This window comes from Erinaceus europaeus, chromosome 21 (assembly GCF_950295315.1).
Source record: "Erinaceus europaeus chromosome 21, mEriEur2.1, whole genome shotgun sequence".
NCBI lineage: Eukaryota > Metazoa > Chordata > Mammalia > Eulipotyphla > Erinaceidae > Erinaceus > Erinaceus europaeus.
The window spans coordinates 36,009,024-36,029,481 of NC_080182.1; the positions used below are offsets into that span (position 1 = coordinate 36,009,024).

Genomic DNA, 20,458 nt, shown 5'->3' on the forward strand with positions numbered 1-20,458 from the left:
CAAAATAAAGCTAAATGCCTTTGTTTGCAGACAACAAAAGAGTAGGGCAGACTAAGGCAAACCCCATTCATCATGCTTTGGTTGGGTTTGGCGCCAGTCAACAAGAGTTTATATTTTGAATCTTGGCTGCATTTGTGATAAACAGCGGACATTCCATTCATTGTCTCCCCAACGCGGTATCTTTCTATCAGAGCAACATTAATCTCTCTTAGGTGATCCAGCAAAACACAGCAAAGGAAAAACAGAGCAAGAGTACAACAAAAAGTGTTTCCCATCTTCCTGTAAGTAAATGAAAGAGACCAATTCTCTAAGCTCAGGGGCAAGAGAGACGGGCCTTAGGAACCCTTGGTTAAGATACTGCACAAGGGAGTTGGGCTGTATACAGAGCAGCGGGTTAAGCGCAGGGGGTGCAAAGCACAAGGACCAGAGTAAGGATCCCGATTCAAGCTCCTGGCTCCCCACCTGCAGGGGAGTCGCTTCACAGGCAGTGAAGCAGGTCTGCAGGTATCTGTCTTTCTCTCCCCCTCTGTCTTCCCCTCCTCTCTCCATTTCTCTCTGTCCTATCCAAGAATGATGACAACAATACAACTATAATAATTAAAAAAACAGCAAGGGCAACAAAAGGGAATAAATAAATGAATAAACAGATACTGCACAAACGCCATCTTCGCTGTTAAGAAATCATCTCTGTGGCGACAGGCAGATTAAGCAATTCTCAAAGATGAGAGTTGGGCAAAGACAATTGGGACAGCCGTCAAAGGATGAGGTTCAATAGATGCTTAATTCAGCCAGCAACACACACACAAACCTACTATGCTGAGAGTCCCACAACAATTGGTGAGAAGGAAACACAACAGAGCTTGATATTAAAAGGTCACAGGGCTGGGAGATAGCTCAGCTGGTAAAGCACACACTGTAAAAGGCCACAGTCCACAGGGACCACAGCTTGTCCCCACCTGTGGGATTTGAAGAGTCCACTAACGGGCGGAGGGTAGATGGGATAATGGTTACGCAAACAGATTCTTGTGCCTGAGACTCCGAAGACTCAGGTTCAGTCCCCTGCACTACCATAAGCCAGAGCTGAACAGGGCAGAGATAGCAACGAAGCCATCAAACCCCATAGCACATTTTCTTTTTAGGTGGGGACACCCAGAGACAGCTCAGAGCCAGCCAGAGGGAAGGTAGCTTAGAGAAGCCACTTTTTTTTTTTTTTTTACCACAGCACTGCTCATATCTAGCTATCAGTGGGACTGGGAATTGAACCTGGGACCTCTTTTTTTTTTATTTCTTTATTGGGAGAATAAATGTTTTACATTTGACAGTAAATATAATAGTTTGTACATGCATAACATTTCTCAGTTTTCCATATAACAATACAACCTCCACCAGGTCCTCTGTCATCCTTCTTGGACCTGTACTCTCCTCCCCAGCCACCCCAGAGTCTTTTACTTTGGTGCAACATGCCAATTCCAGTTCATGAACCTGGGACCTCTTACATGCAAACCTTTTGCACTTTCTGATGCACTGACTCCCCAGCCCATAGGACACACCTGAAGGTAGCTTATTGCTGTAGGAAAGTTTGTTTGTACATCATAACAAGTGCCCAGGTTTCTAGGATGGGTTTTAGCTGAGGGGCCAAGAAGCGTTTCTGAATTACCACATCAGTCATTAAAAGAATGTACAGTGGGGTCAAAGGACAGCGTACTGGGTAGGGCTGCTGCCTCGTCATGCTCGTGGCCTGGGTTCAAGTCCCAGCACCACATGGGAGCACTACAGCACTGGAGGAAGTTCTGATGCTACGATCTCCCTCCATGTTTCTATTTGAATAAAAAAATGACCCGGGTTGGCAAAATTGTGCATGTGTGAGGCCTTGGTTTATGAGCAGAAGGAGGGGGAGGGAGAGGAAGAGAAGGAAAAGAGGGGGAGGAGAGGGTAAGGTAGGAAGGGGAAGGGACTAGGGAGGGAGGAGAGGGGGAGAAAGGGGGGCGGGGAAAGGGGAGGAGGAAAAGGGGAGATCTGCAATTGTTTCAATACAATAGAATCTGTTTCGGTACTGGAAAAGTTCCCACCTGTATTCTCCCTACCCACCCACCCCAGAGTCTTTTACTTTGATGCAATACGCCAATTCCAGTTCAGGTTTACTTGTGTTTTCTTTTCTGATCTTGTTTTTCAACTTCTGCCTCTGAGAGTGAGATCATCCCATATTCATCCTTCTGTTTCTGACTTACTTCACTTAACATGAATTTTTCAAGCTCCATCCAAGATCAACTGAAAATGGTTAAGTCACCTTTTTTTTTTCCCCTCCAGGGTTACTGCTGGGCTCGGTGCCTGCACCATGAATCCACCGCTCCTGGAGGCCATTTTTCCCCCTTTTTGTTGCCCTTGTTGTTGTAGCCGCGTTGTGGTTATTATTATTGCCACTGCTGATGTTGTTTGTTGTTGGATAGGACAGAGAGAAATGGAGAGAGGAGGGGAAGACAGAGAGGGGGAGAGAAAGACAGACACCTGCAGACCTGCTTCACCGCCTGTGAAGCGACTCCCCTGCAAGTGGGGAGCCAGGGGCTCGAACCAGGATTCTCACGCCAGTCCCTGCACTTTGCGCCACATGCGCTTAACCCACTGTGCCACTGCCCGACCCCCAAGTCACCATTTTTTATATCTGAGTAGTATTCCATTGTGTATATAGACCACAACTTGCTCAGCCACTCATGTTGTTGGACACCTGGGTTGCTTCTAGGTTTTGGCTAGTACAAATTGTGCTGCTAAGAACATAGATGTACACAGATCTTTTAGGATGGGTAAATGCTCTTTTTTTTTTTTAATGCAGCAACAGGGAATGAACTCAGGGCCTCACACATGTACGATAATGCTGAGCAGTCTTGCAGGTCCAATTCTTTCATTCTTTCTCTAGAGAGAGAAAGGTGAAGGAAGGGGAGAGGCAGAGAGGAGAGATGTCACGACTCTTCACAACCCATGGAGTTTCCCTTAGTGGCATCCAGGGTGTTTCCATGTGGTGCCATGGCCCCAATCCAGTACCTGGTGCATGTGGTGCATGGGAAGGACGCAGCTTTACACACACACACACACACACACACACACACACACACTCACACATACTTTCCACCAGAGTCATTGCTGGGGCTCCGTGTGTACACAACTCCATGGCTCTTGCCAGTCTTTTTTTTTTTCTTCTTCCCTCTAGACAGAAGGTGAAAGTGAGTGAGAGTGAGTGAGAGGGAGAGAGAGAGAGAGAGAGAGAGAGAAAGGAGAGATACTGCAGCCCCCCTCCACAGCTTGTAAAGCTTCCTTCCCTGCAGGTGTTCCCATGTGCTGGCACAGGGTCCCAACCCTGGTTCTTTTTTTTAAAAAATATATTTATTTATTTATTTTCCCTTTTGTTGGCTTGTTTTTCATGGTTGTAGTTGCTGTTGTTATTGATGTCATCATTGTTAGATAGGACAGAGAGAAATGGAGAGAGATGGGGAAGACAGAGAGGGGGAAAGAAAGATAGACACCTGCAGACCTGCTTCACCGCCTGTGAAGCGACTCCCCTGCAGATGGGGAGCCGGGGGCTCCAACCGGGATCCTTATGCTGGTCCTTGGGCTTTGCACCACCTGTGCTTAACCTGCCACCCGCCGCGCTATCAACCGACTCCCCCAACCCTGGCCCTTATGCATTATTGTTAAGTTCCCTCAACCAGGGTGAACCACCCACCAGCCCCCCTCCCCCAACCCTAATATGTGAATATTTTCTAATTATTATGTTTGGGTAATGGGGGGGTTATTTCTTTTTTTTTTTAGGGTGTGAGGGGGGGTTCTGTGCCCCAGGGTGGGAATGCAAGGCAAGCAGGCAGAGGAAAAGGGGTAGGGGGCACTGGGGAGCCAAAGGGTTGGAAGCAGGAGCCGGACACACCTAAGCACCTTGAGGCTGCAGTGCGAGGGTGTGGTGAGAGGGAAAGAAGCCCAGGCAGTGTGTGACCCCACGACGAGTGAGGGGAGAAAGCTGGTACTTAGGAAATCCAACCAAGGATACCCGGTAGGCAGCCGAGTGTAGGCGCGTACCACAGAGCGGCACCTGGCCAGATGGTTAAGTGATTTGCAGGGAGCAAGGGACCCGTGCTGTTTGGGACAAGCACGGGGACATCCTGGAGGTGTTGTCCACTAGTCAGAGGGCACAATGGTTTGGGGAGCTCAGGAGAAAGATCTGGATCAGAAATAAGCGACTCCCCTGCAGGTGGGGAGCCGGGGGCTTGAACCAGGATCCTTACACCCATCTTTGTGTTTTGTGTCACCTGCGCTTAACCTGCTGTGCCGCTGCCCGACTCCCTATCTTTATTTATTTATTTTTTTTTAATTTCTTTATTAGGGAATTAATGTTTTACATTTGACAGTAAATATAATAGTTTGTACATCCGTAACATTTCTCAGTTTTCCACATAACAATACAACCCCCACTGGGGGGGTTATTTCTAACCTAGGATTTCTTGGCTGTAGACAACCCTGAAATGCCTTTATAGCACGCTTCATCAGTTCACAAGGAGCGCTCCACAACACAGTAACCCAGCAAGCAAACGCACCAACAACGCCAGAGCTTCTCTGCAGCTAGGCGGGTCAAGCCAGCTGAACACTTCCCCTTCAGAGTTCCTGGAATCCTGTCTGTGGAAATTCCTTTTCTTCAACTCATAAAGACATCTTTTTAGAATAACATTTCATTGACCACACCACCCCTTATCCTATCTATGAAAATGACAAAATAGGGTCACTGGATATGATTCCCAGAACACTGAGAAATGAAAACTGAAAGTCACCAGGACCCTTGAGCAACTAGTATTCCCAGAGCCCTGCTTCTCAAACTATCAGCCGAGGGGTCTTTACCTTCTCCCAATTCACACTGCATCAACATTTTGTAGAACACAATAAAAGCAAGAAAGAAAAGAAATGGGCACTTGGATGTCCTGGTAACACCAAACTGCTAAGAACAATAATTTTTAAAGTCTCACTTTCAGCTTCTGCCTTTACTTCACTTTCACTGGTAACAAACAGACCACAGTCTGCGAGTGGCCGTCCTCGCAGGCACATGCCCTCCGACTGCAGGCCTGCCTCTGCATACTGTGTCATGTGTGGTTTCACACATGACTTTATAGTTTTGTCACCAACACTTTCCCACTTTACAGACCATGGTTATTTGTCTAAATCCACACTAAGGCTTCCCCACTCTACGCCACTTTTTTTTTCCCCCCAAACACATACAGAGGGAGGGGGGAAGACACCAGAGTTCTGAAGCCTTCTCCAGCTCAGTGGGGGTCGGCTGGAACCTGAGTTGCGTCCAGGTACACTACCCAGGTGAGTTATTCTCTCCGTAATGTGAACGGTCATTCTTAAAATACCATCATCTAAAACAAGTCAGCATCTTATACCTCCTGAACCAAGACCGCTCCAAGTGAGGGGTTGGAGGAGAGGAAGGAAGACAAAACTCTCCCACTGCCAATGTCACAATGGCAGCCGGGGGGGCCAGTCCTACCTGAGGACAGCCTGGGAGGGGGGGATGAGGGACATGAAGAGAAATCCTTTCCTCTGGAGAAAAGGGACCTGCCATCTTGCAAGACAATCTGTGTGACAATGCCAAAGAGTCACACATCCACAAGGAAGCTTAATTCTTTCTTTTTTATTCATTTATTTTACTTTATTTTATTTTTTATCTTACCAGAGCACTGATCAGCTCTGGCTTACAGTGGTGCAGGGGACTGAACATGGGACTTTGGAGCCTCAGGCATGAGAGTGTCTTTGCATAACCATTATGCTAACTAGCCCCACCCAAGAAAACTTAATATAATGAAAAACGAACATACATTCATGGCCAACATTTATCCTGTATGCAGGAACCCCAAGATGTGTAGAGGAGGCACATGGGGTAGGCCCAGCCCCATGGGGGAGCCAGAAAAGTGGACAATAATACAAGTGAGTTGGGAGCTGTGCGGTAGCGCAGCGGGTTAAGCAAACGTGGTGCAAAGCTCAAGGACCGGCCTAAGGATCCCGGATCGAGCCCCCGGCTCCCTACCTGTAGGGGGGTCACTTCACAAGCGGTGAAGCAGGTCTGCAGGTGTCTATCTTTCTCTCCCCCTAGCGGTGAAGCAGGTCTGCAGGTGTCTATCTTTCTCTCCCCCTCTCTGTCTTCCCCTACTCTCTCCATTTCTCTCTGTCCTATCCAACAACGACAACAACAGTAATAACTCTAACAATAAAACAAGGGCAACAAAAGGAATAAATATTTAAAAAATAGTAGTAATAATACAAGTGAGTCGTATTATATATGACCAGTGACCATAAGCTGATTGAATCGAGAGGCATAAGGGTGTCATTCTGTGCAGGAGACTGGTAGTGCTGACTACCACAGATTCCTGGGTCCTATCCCCTACAATGTAACGGGGGGGGGGGGGGACAGTCCTGCAATTCTAGCATGTTCCTAAGAGTCTTCCGCTGAAGCTGCTAGTGCAAAGGACCAGGTTCTGATGACACTGCTGAGCGGAGGCGCAATTGGGGGCAATGCTGCTCCCTTGGGGACACCTGCAAGTGTGGAGACATGAAGCTGGTTTGTGGTCACTGGCTTCTAGTGAGTAGAAGCTGCGAAACGTCCTGTGACACACAGGCTCTCATCCCCCTGGCAGGCAGAGGGCTGTCTGTCTCACCCGCAGCAACAACAAAGCCCAGGCTGAGCAACTGCTCTAGGACAGGGCTCTGGGACCCTCAGTGCCTTCAGTCCACAATCTGCAAAACAACAGAGATAGCATCTGTCTCGAGGTTGGGTGGAGGCTACCACCAGTTTGAGTATGCGATGTGCTGTAAGTGAGGTCTTCCTCACAGCAGCACCAATACAGGCAGAAAGGCCGTTTCAGAATGGTGGGACACAAGTCCTTCGTGCTAGAGCCTGCCACACAGCAGTCATGCCTGCCCTGTTCCCATGACAGCAATAACGAAACTACTGAGAGTTTATAAGCAATGTCACTGGGATAAGGAAACTGCGGCCCAGAGACATGATGCGCCCAAAACCCTGCACTCGGGCAGCAGCCCGATTTTATCCATCTGCTCGATACATGTGTCACTTACTGGCATGTGTCAACACTGAACCAAACAAGCTACAATACAAAGGTGGTCCTAAGAGGCTTGAGTGTCTAACCTCGGCATGTGACATGTGCAGGACAGAACATCTAATAAGACACTTCTGAGAATAGACCCCCGCCTCTAAGAACACCTGATTCGATCTCCTGAGCACCTACCAGAAGGTGCTTGCAAATCCCAGGAGAAAAAAACACTGGCAAAGCAGGGGTCACTCAGAGAGATAAGCTGTTGTCTACAGCCCAGCAGACCCGCCACAGGGCAAGGCCCTTCCTGTCTCAACCCAGGCTTGCACAAGCCCTCTCTCCAGGCCCTGGCTCAGAGCCCTTATCTGACAATGAAACATCATAGTGGAGCCTGGGGGAAGAAAACAGGGCCATGGGGGCTGAGGGGCCTGGTGGTGGTGCACCTGGTTAAGTGCACATGCTACAGTGTTTGAACCCAGGGTTCAAACTCCCAACCCCCACCTACAAGGGGAAAGCTTCACGAGTGGTGAAGTGGTGCTGCAGGTGTCTGCCTCTCTCCCTCTCAATTTCTGTCTCTATTAATAAATAAATACATAAAATAAAATAAAATATCGGTGTCATTGACGTTGTGACTCCCATGTCCCTCGGGAAGCAGTGCAGTGGATAAAGCGTTGGACTCTCAGGCATGAGGACCCAAGTTTCACTCCTGCCATCACACATACCAGAGTGGTGCTCTGGCTGTCTCTCTAACAGGTAAATCTGAAATAACAGCAACATGAATCCAGTGCAGACAATGAAGAGAATACAGCAAGGACAGACACAATAGGCGCCGTTCATCTCTAGCCAGATATAACAACGGGTGTGCAGCTCTTTCCAAGCATCTTCACAGATGCCAGTGTATTTTTGAGCATAGCACCATCTGACATGACTTTCAGGAACCTGCCTTTTCACCTTCGCACGTCTTTCTATGTTCATGATAAGCTGCCCCTCCATTCTCAAGTAAAGCCCCTATCAGCCACTGCGTGAACAGTTGTGTCTGTTTACTTACATATTCCCCTGCTGATAAGTCATTTAGATAGAAAATGTTTTAATATTTTTTATTATTTGTTTATTAACTCAATACAGAGAAGGGAGGGAAAGATAAGAGGAGAGAGAGAGAACACAGCTTCGCTGCTTGTGAAGCTTTCCCCCTGCAGGAGAGGACAAGGGGCTTAAAAACTCAGGTCCTGGGAGTCGGGCAGTAACGCAGCGGGTTAAGCCGTCAGGATCCCAGTTCAAGCCCCCGGCTTCCCACCTGCAGGGGAGTCCCTTCACAGGCGGTGAAGCAGGTCTGCAGGTGTCTGTCTTTCTCTCCCCCTCTGTCTTCCCCTCCTCTCTCCATTTCTCTCTGTCCTATCCAACAACGACAGTAACAACAATAATAACTACAACAATAAAACAAGGGCAACAAATGAGAATAAATAAAATAATAAAAAAAAAAAAAACTCAGGTCCTTGCACACTGCAGTCAGTGTGCACTTAGCAAGATGTGCTGCTGCCTGGCCCCTAGATCTGTAATTTTACATTTTTACACAGCCCTGTAATGGGGAGCACTGAGTCTATGGCACTCTCCAGTTATTCCCTGAAGATAAATTTTACAAATGTAATTGTTGGGTCAAAGGTTACTGTCCTCTGGGTCTCTCTGATAATTTGACGACACATTGGAATTCATACACACTCAAGTATACCCATTCACACCTCCCACATTATACACGCGCGCAAACACATGCACATCTGGACTGTTTTAATTAAGTTTTTTTTTTTTTTTGCCCTGACCTGTACTAACAACTCATTAGGTCATCTTTTTTTTTTTTTTAAATTTTATTTATAAAAAGGAAACACTGACAAGACCATAGGATAAGAGAGGTACAACTCCACACAAATCCCACCACCAGAACTCCTTATCCCCTCCCCTCCCCTGATAGCTTTCCTATTCTTTATTCCTCTGGGAGTATGGACCCAGGGTCATTGTGGGATGCAGAAGGTGGAAGGTCTGGCTTCTGTAATTGCTTTCCCGCTGAACATGGGCGTTGACAGGTTGATCCATACTCCCAGCCTGCCTCTCTCTTTCCCTAGCAGGGTGGGGTTCTGGGGAAGTGGAGCTCCCGGACACACTGACAAACTCATCTGTGCAGGGAAGTCCTGTTGGCATCATGGTAGCGTCTGGAGGTCACCTTACTTCTAATACAGGTCTATCTTCTCTCACCTACTCTGCTTTTCAAGCTCAAAGGGCCTTTAATTTTTTTCCCCCAAAGAGAAACTATCTGGTAGTTTCTGGTGGCAAAGCGTCTGTGGGGAGGATTCTGGCAGGTTTGAGGAACACAGATGTCCAAAAGCCTTCACAAAGCTGCTTCCAAGCGCAGTCAGAAACCATCCCACACAAGCACTGAGGGAACCAGCAGGCACACTCCTAGTGAACTACAGTTCCCGCCCTGGGGAAGGGCCAGCTGGAAATGTCAGTCTTTGACTCCTGAGGGCCAGAAATCCATGTGTGGACTGTAAGGCCACAGTGCCTGCCCTCCTCCTCCCTTAGAGCTGCTCACTGCCCTAGAACGGCCAGCCTTCAGGGCAGCAGGGGAAATAATGAGACACAGCAAATCATGGTAGCCAAATTAAATCAAATATAAATTAAATAACTGGCAGGGAAAGCTACAAACTTGGCTACAGTGAGATTTCAGACTTCTCTATGCTGCACCTTTAACACACGCTTGAAAAAGGTTGGCTGGATAGAACGTGCATTTTATTTATTTACTCATTTTAGATAGTGATAGAGAAATTGAGAGGATGGTAAGACAGACAGGCAGAAAGACAGAGACATCTGCAGCACTATTTCACCACTCATGAGCCTGCTCCCCTGCAGGTTGAGGGCCAGGGACTTGAACCCAGGTCCTTGCATACTGTAATGTGTGTGCTCTACCAGGTGTGCCACCCCCTGGCCTAGACTGTGCATTTAAAAATACATCAGAGCTCACTTTGGCAGCCCACAGGCTAACGTTTACACACACCAGCAGGAGCTATGGAAGGTGGTTCAGGGCATAAAAAGCTGGACTCTCTAGCATGAGGCTCTAAGTTCCATCCCTTACAGTGCATGTGCCAGAGCTGCTCTGGGATTCTCTTATTAATACATCAGTAACTGATGTATACTGTCTCACCTGGCAATGCTGTCACACTTCAGTGATGCATTTCTGACTATGACAGCAATGACTCCTCTCCCCCCACCCCTTCCAGTGCTCTGCCAGACGAGGCCCTGCTCCCATTTAGCTCCGGCTACTCCCCATCTCCATTCACATCTGGCTCCTCTCCAGACATGCTTTTGGAGAAGCCTTTGACTCCCCCCCACACACCTTATTTTTTTTGCCTCCAAGGTTATAGCTGGGGCTCCATGCTACCACTATGAGTCCCTGCTCCTGGTGACCATGCTGTCCCCTTTTCTTTCTTTTTCTATTTTTCTAATTTTTATTGGATAGGACAAAGAGAAATTGAGAGAGGACAGAGAGCTAGAGGGAGAGAAAGAGACACAACTGCACCCCACACCTATGGACATCTAATCTTTGACAAAGGGGCTCAGACTATTAAATGGGGAAACCAGAGTCTCTTCAACAAATGGTGTTGGAAACAATGGGTTGAAACATGCAGAAGAATGAAACTGAACCACTGTATTTCACCAAATACTTTTTGTAAATTCCAAGTGGATCAAGGACTTGGATGTTAGACCACAAACCAGCAGATACTTAGAAGAAAATATTGGCAGAACTCTTTTCTGCATAAATTTTAAAGACATTTTCAATGCAACGAATCCAATTACAAAGAAGACTAAGGCAAGTATAAACCTATGGGACTACATCAAATTAAAAAGCTTCTTCACAGCAAAAGAAACCACTACCCAAACCAAGAGACCCCTCACAGAATGGGAGAAGATCTTTATATGCCATATATCAGACAAGTGACTAATAACCAAGATATATAAAGAACTTGCCAAACTCAACAACAAGACAACAAAAACCCCATCCAAAAATGGGGGGAGGACATGTACAGAATATTCACCACAAAAGAGATCCAAAAGGCCGAGAAACACATGAAAAAATGCTCCAAGTCTCTGATTGTCAGAGAAATGCAAATAAAGACAACAATGAGATACCACTTCACTCCTGTGAGAATGTCATACATCAGAAAAGGTAACAGCAGCAAATGCTGGAGAGGCTGTGGGGTCAAAGGAACCCTCCTGCACTGCTGGTGGGAATGTAAATTGGTCCAACCTCTGTGGAGAACAGTCTGGAGAACTCTCAGAAGGCTAGAAATGGACGTACATTATGACCCTGCAATTCCTCTCCTGGGGATATATCCTAAGGAACCCAACATATCCATCCAAAAAGATCTGTGTACACAAAAAGATCCAAAAAGATCTGGCAGCACAATTTGTAATAGCCAAAACCTGGAAGCAACCCAGGTGTCCAACAACAGATGAGTGGCTGAGCAAGTTGTGGTCTATATACACAATGGAATACTACTCAGCTGTAAAAAATGGTGACTTAACCATTTTCAACCGATCTTGGATGGACCTTGAAAAAATCATGTTGAGTGAAATAGGTCAGAAACAGAAAAATGATTATGGGATGATCTCACTCTCAGGCAGAAGTTGGAAAACAAGATCAGAAAAGAAAACACAAGTAGAACCTGAAATGGAATTGGCGTATTGCACCAAAGTAAAAGACTCTGGGGTGGGTGGGTGGGGAGAATACAGATCCAAGAAGGATTCAGAGGACCTAGTGGGGGTTGTATTGTTATATGGGAAACTGGGGAATGTTATGCATGTACAAACTACTATACTTTACTGTTGAATTAATGCAAAACATTAATTCCCCAATAAAAAAAAAAGAGAGAGAGAACTGCAGACCTGCTTCACCACTCTTGAAGTAGACTCCTTATAAGCGGGGAGCAGGGGCTCAAACCCAAGTCCCTGGGTTCGATGATATGTGCGCTTAAGTGGGTGTGGCACTGCCTGCCCTCCCTGAACCAACTCTTGACCCCTCTGTCTCCCAGACCCCCAAAGACCCTCGCTCTCTTGGTCCCTTCTCTTTTTGTTTTTCCTCCTCAGCACTTTTTTTTTTTTTTTGCCTCCAGGGTTATTGCTGGGGCTCGGTGCCTGCACCATGAATCCACTGCACCTGGAGGCCATGTTCTCCATTTTGTTGCCCATGTTGTGCTTGTTATTGTTATTGTTATCATAGCTGTCCTTGTTGCTGGATAGGACAGAGAGAAATGGAGAGAGGAGGGGAAGACAGAAGGGGAAGAGAAAGATAGACACCTGCAGACCTGCTTCACCGCCTGTGAAGCGACCTCCCTGGAGGTGGGGAGCCAGGGGCTCAAACCGAGATCCTTATTCCGGTCCTTGTGCTTTGTACCAGGCGCATTTAACCCACTGCACTACTGCCCAGCTCCCTATTAGCACATTTTTTAAATATATTTTCATTTATTTATTGACTTTTATGAGCAACTTTTATGAGCTAAGCTCTAACATAGGGAGGTGTCAGAGAGCAAACTTGGGGTCCTGGGCATGCAAGTCCTGTGTCTGATACTGTCTCTCTGCCAAGACCCCTATTATTTCACTGAAAAGTCTGCTTTTACTATCCTCAAAAAAATGGGGATGTGATTCTGTGTGAACACTGGTCATTGGTATCAGATATTGGACTTGACTGATAATCACAGCCACAAATAGGGGTCAGGTGGTGGGGCCCCCACTTCAGCACATGCACTGTCATGTGTGAGGATACAAAGGGGCGGCTTCATGAACCGCAGCTGTACTGCAGACATCTCTCCTCCTCTCACTCATTGGCACAGACGCCGCCATGCGAGCTGCTTGACACGGTACCAACTTCGCAGGAAGTTCAGCACGGCTGGACTCTCCAGGCCAAACTGAAACCATCTTGCCTTCTGCCATGTATAGGGCTTGGGATTAAGCTCTGTGTGGTCTGGATAATCTTTACCTGTGGCCAGGCTCAGAGCCTGACCAATAACTAAAGTAATGACAAAGCCTGCACTGCACTCTGTGAGACTGATCATAATAGAACAAGCAATATCAGAATTTTTCAGGAGGCGCCAATAGGAAAAGCTGTTTTCCCCTTTGTCTATACCACTTCCTTTTATTCCCCCTAAAATATAAAGATTGGTGCTTCCCACAGTGGAGGGGCCACCTTACATAGCATAATTAATAAATGGGAAGTTCTAGTACCTACCTAGATACTATGGGCCTTTTAATCTACCTCCCACCACTATGCTCCCACTTCCTTATACAAGAATAGTACACGAGAACCTAGGTCACACAGTGAGCACACACAGAAGATGGATTCTAGCTAGAGAGCTCAACTATGGAGAGCCCCTGGTTCCCACCTGCAAGGGGAAAGCTTCACGAGTGGTGAAGCAGGGCTGCAGATGTCTCTCTGTCTCTCTCCCTCTCTGTCTCCCCTCACCTCTCAATTTCTGTCTCTAAATAAGTAAATTATTTAAATAATAATAAGAAAGAAAAAACTATGCCCATATGTATTATATACATGTAGACACACATAACCCAAAGGAGTCCTGAAATAACACTAGGGCAAAACTTGCCTTGAACAGGCTGTGTTCCTGAGCACATTTCCCCTAGCAACCCACTATGTATTTTTTTCTTCTTTATTTATTTTCCCTTTTGTTGCTCTTGTTGATTTTTATGGTTGTTGTAGCTACTGTTGTTGTTATTGTTAGATAGGACAGAGATAAATGGAGAAAGGGGGGGAAGGCAGAAGGGGGAGAGAAAGACAGACACCTGCAGACCAGCTTCACCACTTGTGAAGGGACTCCCCTGCAGGTGGGGAGCCGGGGGCTCGAACCGGGATCCTTAAGTCGGTCCTTGCACTTCACGCCATGTGCGCTTAACCTGCTGTCTTACTTCTCTCCCTGTCTACAGCAGACATCTCACGGGGATGTGGACTGTTATTCATTCTCATCACTGCTCTCTACCCATCACCAGAAACTGGTCCCAGCACAGAGTAGGAGCTCAGTAAATAACTCAAGAAGTTAACACAGTTGTTGTTGGAATTTGAGACAGCAGACCTCTAGTCACGGGCCTCTCTGGTTAAAAGGTCACTCCCTTCAACCCCTTGAAAAGGTCGGTCTGCTGGATAGTAATCAGAGCGGGGAGGGGAGCCAGCAGTGCTCAAACAAGGTCAGAGGCTAAGCGAGGCGTCAGGAGGTGGCTGTGAGCCAGCAGACAGCATGGTTGGTGGCTGGCAGTCAGAGGAGAGGCCTCCAAGAAACCTCCAACTTAAAGAACAGGTAAGACAAGGAAGGAAACTGAAGGTGAGTCTCAGACCTACATCACCGGCACTACATTTGACAAAGCAGAGCTCTAGTCTCTCTTCAAAGTAATATTAAATAAAACAAGGATTTAAAAGACTTATTTATGGACCATAAGCCAGAGCTGGGCAGTGCGCTAGTGTGTCTCTCTCTGTCTTTCTCTTTGCATCTCTCTCAAAAATAAAATAAAATATTTTTTAAAAAGAATATATATAGAGAGAGGGGGAAGGAGAAAGACAGAGAAGGGTCCCTCTGTGACACATGGATGTCTCACCCAAAATCTTTTGGTGGGAAAGAACCATTCAATCCCCAGCACCTCAGTAAGTCATAGATGAGAAGTACTCTGATAAAAAAATAAATAAATAAAGTGAGCCCCCAGCTCCCCACCTGCAGGAGAGTCACTTCACAAGTGGTAAAGTAGGTCTGCAAGTCTCTGTCTTTCTCTTTCCCTCTCTGTCTTCCCGTCCTCTCTCCATTTCTCTGTCCTATCCAACAGCAACAACAATAATAAACAAACAAACAAAAGACTTATTTTGAGAGTCTAGTGACTTAGCCACTGCACCACCTCCCAGACCAAAAGACTTATTTATGAAAGAGACCAGAGCACTGCTCAGCTGAGCTATTCCCTGGCCTTGAAACAATATATATATTTTTATCTTTCTGTTTGTTTTGCTTACTGGGGGTTTGAGCACCAGGCTGACTTTCTTTTTTCAGATAGAGAGAAAGAAAGAAAGAAAGAAAGAAAGAAAGAAAGAAAGAAAGGAAGAAAGAAAGAGACACCAAAGCAGTGGAGTCTACCCAGTGAGCTATCCATCCTCCACCGAAATTTATTTTTTAAAAAATAATGAAATAGGACAGGGGTAGATAGCATAATGGTTATGCAAAAAGACTCTCATGCCTGGGGCTCTGAAGTCCCAGGTTCAGTCCCCCGCACCACAATAAGCCAGAGCTGTGCAGTGCTCTGGTGTTTCTGTGTCTTTCTCACTCTGCATCTCTCTCAAAATTAAAATAAAATACTTAAAAAAAAAAAAAACTTTTGGACCTTGAAAAAATCATGTTGAGTGAAATAAGTCAGAAACAGAAGGATGAATATGGGATGATCTCACTCTCAGGCCGAAGTTGAAAAACAAGATTAGAAAAAAAAACACAAGTCGAACCTGAAATGGAATTGGAGTATTACACCAAAGTAAAAGACTCTGGGGTGGGTGGGTGGGTGGGGAGAATACAGGTCCATGAAAAATGATGAATGAAATAGTGGGGGTTGTATTGCTAAAAAAAAAGAAGAAGTAGAAACGCAAAACAGAAATTGACTGAGTTTGGAGTATGGCACCAAAGTAAGAAAGCAGAAGTATACTAGAGTTTGCAGTGAGTACCTCCCTAATACTTCCTCTCCACTTTTCCAAGCTTTGGGTCCATGATTGCTCAACAATTTGTTTGGCTTTGTATGTTAACTCTCTTTTCAGTCACCAGGTTCCAGGTGTCATCAGGATGCCGGCCAGACTTCCCTGGATTGAAGACACCACCAATGTGTCCTGGAGCTCAGCTTCCCCAGAGACCCATCCTACTAGGGAAAGAGAGAGGCAGACTGGGAGTATGGACCGACCAGTCAACGCCCATGTTCAGCGAGGAAGCAATTACAGAAGCCAGACCTTCTACCTTCTGCAACCCTCAATGACCCTGGGTCCATGCTCCCAGAGGGATAGAGAATGGGAAAGCTATCGGGGGAGGGGGTGGGATATGGAGATTGGGCGGTGGGAATTGTGTGGAGTTGTACCCCTCCTACCCTATGGTTTTGTTAATTAATCCTTTCTTTAATAAAAAATAAAAATAATAAAAATAAATAAATAAATAAATTAAATAAATTAAAAAATAAACTTTTAAAAAAATAGTGAAATAAAACAACCAATGGCCAGAGAGGTAGCTTAATAGCAGAGCACAGAACTTGCAATATGAGGCCCCAGGTTTGATCCCCAGCACCACATATGCCAGAGGAGAGAGTTCTGGCCTCTTTTTCTCTAATAAAATAAATAAAACCGTGGTCTGGGAGGTGGCGTAGCGGTAAAGCTTTGGACTCTCAAGCATGAGGTCCTGAGTTCGATCCCCGGCAGCACATGTGCCAGAGTGAAGACTGGTTCTTTCCTCCTGTCTTTCTCATAAATAAATAAAATCTTTTTTTAAAAAAAAAAATTAGAATAGGCTTTAAAAAACAAAAAAAAGACTCATTCAAAATCAATACTCGCGGATGGCCGGAGTGGCAAGACTGGCATACAGCTGCCCACGGGAGCCAGGGGCTGCTCGGCCTTTTTCTGGTTCCAGCTCTCACCCCCTCAACCACACGGCCTCCCTACAGCACTTCTGTGCTCTTTGGGTTGGTGACTCCACTGTGTAAAGTGACCTCAGTCAGAGTGCTGAGCACCGCCTGGCATGCCTAAGCCCTAGAGGGTGAGGAAGAAATATCAGATGAGCTCTCCAAGCCCGACTCCCAGCACTGCTGCCCACAAGCTCCACACTCATGAGCAATAATGGACAGGACGTTCGGAGTCTTGCCTTTTATTCTTAATGAATAACTATAATCACCAAAAGCTGGTATGTCCATGTGTAATATGAAGTTCAAATAAAAAAAAAAAAGCCAACTCCCTCCTGAAGAGGTCTCTTTTAATATTTTTTTCTTTTTTTTACATTTATTTATGTATTTTCCCTTTTGTTGCCCTTGTTTTATTGTTATAGTTACTGATGTCATTGTTGTTGGACAGGACAAAGAGAAATGGAGCGAGGTGGGAAGACAGACACCTGCAGACCTGTTTCACCGCCTATGAAGTGACTCCCCTGCAGGTGGGGAGCCGGGGGCTCGAACCGGGATCCTTACACTGGTCCTTGTGCTTTGTGCCACGTGGGCTGCATAACCGCTGGAAAGGTCTCATTTTCAATGACTCAGGCCAATCACAGATAATTACCAGAGGACTGACAAAGTGGACTCTACAATTACACTGCATGCCTAAGGGTCCGTCAGATAACAACATCATGGAAAGGCCACCTTACACCACCAGCCACTTCTGACCACCTCTCTCTCCCCCTTTGGCACTGTCCAGAGCAAGGCAGGACATATCTACTCTATGGTTTAACACACAAATCTGAAAGTGTATCTGGGCAGCAAGGTTAAAACAAAAGTTTAACAAACGAGCCAAGTTTGCCCTCAGAAGGTTAATGCTGTGACGGTTGGTCTGTGAGTAGCAAACAACTCAGCAATAATTGCTGAATGAATTTATCTGCCCTCCACCCTCCAAACAGCTGCTGTCAGCTGTGTCTGCTCACATGTGGCATGGTAGAATGCGGGGGTTGAAGTGATCTGTTTGTTTGTTTTTTTAATTTATTTATTTTCCCTTTTGTTGCCCTTGTTGTTTAAACATTGTTGTGGTTATTGATGTGGTTGTTATTGGATAGGACAGAGAGAAATGGAGAGAGGAGGGAAAGACAGGGGGAGAGAAAGACAGACACCTGCAGACCTGCTTCACCGCTTGTGAAGCCACTCCCCTGCAGGTGGGGAGCCGGGGGCTCCAACCAAGATCCTTACGCAGGTCCTTACGCTTTGCACCACGTGCGCTTAACCTGCTGCGCAACCGCCCGACTCCCGAAGTGATCTGGTTTTTCACCTCACTGAACTCTGGAGAATCTGAGCCTCCATGTCTCTGTCTTCCTCATCCATGTTCAAGATCACTCTCTGGGATGATGGCAAGTTTTCTGTTCTCCTACAGTGCACACTGAGCTCTTGCAAAGCGGCTACTGTGAGTGAGGAACTGAATATATTTTTATCTTAACTTTAACTGAAATAGGGTTAGGCTTGCAGTTCACTATAAACTATACAGAGTGCAAGGCCCTGGGTTCAACCCCAACACCGCAAAATGGCAGAATGACACCCTTGTTCCCCTCTCTCAACAACATCAATCTACCCACCCAGCTGAGCACACACAGGACCTGGGTTCAAGCCCCAGGCAACCACATCAGTGCACCTTCAGGGGAAATGGTTCATGAGTGGCGGGACCCTGCTATGGTGTCTCTCATCTCTGTTTCTAAATCCCTCTCTTTCTATGTGTCACCTTTTATCTAGAGGAAAGAAAAAACATAGTTTCTGGGAGTGGAGGATTTGTGTTTAGGATCTGAGACCCAGCAGTAAACTTCGTGATAGTAAATTAATTAAAGTAATCACATGAGGCTTGTAACTACCATATTGAGCAGCACAACTTAAAGCCACTGTAAACAGACAAAGAGATGAAGCTTATAAAAACTCTTAGGGGGCTGGGGAGATAACATAATAGTTATATAAAGAATTTTTCATGCCCGATTCCCAGGTTCAATCCCCAGTACTGCCATCAGTTAAATGAATAAATAAACCAGATTTAAAAAAAAAACTAACTTAATTGGAATAGTTTGTCAATAAAAAAAAAACTCTTAAAGGGGGAGGGCAAATTGAGTGTATACGTTACAATGTACAAGGACCAGGGTTCCAGCCACAGTACCCACCTGCAGGGGGAAAACAGTATCTCTCCCTTGATACTTCCCCTTCCCTCCCTCTAGCTTTTTCTGTCTCTATCCAATAATAATAATAATAATAATAATAATTTAAAGACTTGGTAAGTGCTGGAGTCCAACAGAAAAGACTGGATTTTGTCATTGTTGTTTAATATATAAGAGAAGAAAGATTTCTTTTTTCTTTTCTTTTTCTTTTTTACCAGAGCACTGCTCACTCAGCTCTGGCTTATGGTGGTGCAGCGGACTGAACCTGGGACTTTGGAGCCTCAGGCATGAGTCTGTTTACATAACCATTATGCTATCTATCCCTGCCCCCTAAGAAGAGAGATTTCAATCGCCCAGAGACTCTATTCGTCACAAGTGAAGAAATAAGCATGAAGATTTTAACCTCACATGGGGAAAGGTGCAGTTCTCAGAGACTCCAACAACTGGGAACAGGAGTATTGATAATGCCTTCTGCACAGCTCAGAATAGGCTCTTCATTGCCACTGCCACAGCCACAACTGATTCCACTACTCAATGCTGCCAGTGCATTCCTAGATTATGTTCCCATACTGCTACCTTCCTTGCTCTTCCTCATTCTCAGAGACCAGGCGCTTCCTGTGCCTTCAACTGAGCCTTCCTGCTATTTCTCCTGTTACAGAAACAGGTCCCTGCATTCCTTCCTTAGACTCTGGAACAGGCTTTCAGATAGACTGGGGGGAGGGTGTGTGTGTGTGTGTGTGTGTGTGTGTGTGTGTGTTAAATTTGCGGACAGATAGTAAACACCAAGCCATAACTACAAAGGAACTGGAACTGATCTGTTTACACTCAGGTTGGAAGATGCTTATGAAATTCAAATCAAGTCCCAGTCTCCCAAGATTTTTACCAGCAGGAAAGCCCTTCCCAAATCTTAACAGCTTTTAGTTACCATTAAGATAATTATATTCCACACACATACTGACAATAAACAAAGGAGCAGGGAAGTGCAAGAGGGGGATATTGGGAGGGTGGTCGAATTAAAAAAAAAAAAAGTACACATCCAAGAAACACTGTTTCCAAGTTCAAATATAAGTAATTATCCTCTTACTGTTGAATGTAAAACATTAATTCCCCAATAAAGAAATAAATTATTTAAAAAAAAAGTAATTATCCTCAAATGTTTAAGAGATTTCTGTGAGCTCCTTTTTGATCTTTTATGAAAGCCTCAGATAATTTCCCTCAGTTCTTTCAAAGCTTTTCCACAGACACAGTAACTTGAGGATTTCAGTGTATATAAACACTGCCCTCGGCCTTGGCCCCATGGAGTTCCTATAATGAAAACCATGTGAAATTGGATCCACATGTGTTCCACCCACAAGCTGGACCCGGTGATGTATTTCATTCTGTCAGGGAGTCAGCTATTGCTCAACTCTGAGGAGATGCCAATAATCACCCTCCAAGTATGAAAGCAAAATTAACCAGCGGGGGGGGGGGGGGGGGTCGGCGGGCCTGATGTACCCCACC

The 20,458-nt window shown here is 45.8% G+C and overlaps 1 protein-coding gene across 4 annotated transcripts in view; it reads right to left on the bottom strand.

Moving 5' to 3' along the window:
* SH3BP5 (SH3 domain binding protein 5) overlaps nucleotides 1-20,458 on the bottom strand; it is a 94,054-nt gene that overhangs the window by 71,090 nt on the left and 2,506 nt on the right. The gene's annotated exons all lie outside the window — the stretch shown is intronic.